This window comes from Myotis davidii, unplaced genomic scaffold, assembly GCF_000327345.1.
Source record: "Myotis davidii unplaced genomic scaffold, ASM32734v1 scaffold24, whole genome shotgun sequence".
Taxonomy (NCBI): Eukaryota; Metazoa; Chordata; class Mammalia; order Chiroptera; family Vespertilionidae; genus Myotis; species Myotis davidii.
The window spans coordinates 2,091,395-2,093,172 of record NW_006298312.1 but is presented as its reverse complement, the minus strand read 5'-3'; positions in this window follow the sequence as shown (position 1 = coordinate 2,093,172).

Sequence of the window (1,778 nt, the reverse complement as noted above, 5' to 3'; positions counted from 1 at the left end):
CATATTAGCCTTTGATTATATAGGCTTTGTAATATTTGTAGTAACTTTAAAGGAAAATATAAATTTTGAAGAATTTTAAGGTCAATGAGTAAAACATTTAATTAAGGAAAGATGTTAATGCAGTACTACTGAGACCCAGTGGCCCATCCCCCATATGATTTTTGAAAACTACCGACAGAAATGTAATGTTTAGTATAGCTCTTGTCATTAAGTCCCATCAGAGAGGGATGTTCTTAAAGAGCTGAAGGAGAATAAATGTATGGCCCTGAAACGGGACTGTCATTTTCACAAGGGGAAAACAATTCATTTTATTGGGACTTCCTTGGATTGACTTTTAAAAATTTTTTTATTTTGTATTTTATTTTTTTCACCACCATTTAATCATATGGACTTCTGAGGTAGAGATTTGAGGAAGTGTTCCTGAGTTTCTCCTTTGGCTTCAAAAGACTTGGGAGTAGAGGGGGAATTGAAAGTAAGCTTTCTTTGTGAAAAACAAGTGCTTTTCAAGCCCCTGTGATATGGAAACAGTTTTCGATTATGTTAAATATTGACATCTTTGTCTCTCTTCAAGACATTGAACTGGGAAAAATGAAGGTGATAATTTCATAATGTTTGTCAGTTGGCAGCTCCATCTATATATATAAAAGGCTAATATGCAAAGCATCTCCTTGGGAGTTTGACTGAGAGACTGGGAATTCGATTTCTCTCTAGAATGTGTGCTGACCAACGGGGTGGCGCAGAATGAAGGAAGGCCCTGGCCAGCAACCAGGAGACCCTGATCGGCCCTGATTGCCAGCCAGGCCTAGGGACCTGACCCATGCATGAATTTCATGCACTGCGCCTCTAGTAAAATAATAATCATAATCAATTACTAGAAATAATTAAGAAATTATGGTTATCCAGTGTTTCCAATATGCCAGAAACTATTGTAAATACTTTACATATAATAACACATTTGAACCTTACAGCAATGCTATGAGATAGATACAATTATTATCTCATTTTACAAAATTGAGAAATAAACCTTTCCTGTGCTACCTCTTCTGAACACTTTGTTTATTATAAGAATGAAAGGATAGAAACATTTTGTGAAGTTTTTCTTGATTGTCTATCTCTAATTAGACTTGATGGAATTAATCTCTCAATCATTTGCCTGAGTATCTTTTCAAAGGTTTAGCAACCTATGTTTTCTTATTTATTTGAAACTGTGAATTTAAATGTTTACTATGTCAATTTATATAACCTGCCTCATTGTTCCCAATGAATGCCTAATATTCTATAGTGTATATCTAAAATTTTATGTAACTTTCTCAATTGATGGTTTCCAACTTCATGCTATTATAATTAATACTCTGATCATTATTCATGAACATGAATCTTTGCATAATTAAGCACCTATAAAATTAATTTGTAGAAGTTTTATTTCTGTGTCATATAATATATATTTAAAATGTTGGCAGATACCAGCAATTTACCTTCCTCTAAAACCTGTATCATATATGTTTCCAATAAGAGAGGATGAAAATACTCACTTCTGTAGAAATACTTTAGCTGATTCAATTTTATACTTTTACTAGAGGTCCAATGCATGGATTCCTGTAGCAGTGGGGTCCCTCAGCTTGGTCTGCGGAGACTGGGCGAAGACCGGCTCTCTGACATCCCCCAACGGGTCCCAGATTGCAAGAGGGTGGTTCTCTGGTGACGCACCCCGGAATCAGGCTTCCTCCTCTCTGGTCCCAAGTGTGTCACCCAAGAACCGCAGCTGCCACTGCAGCTCA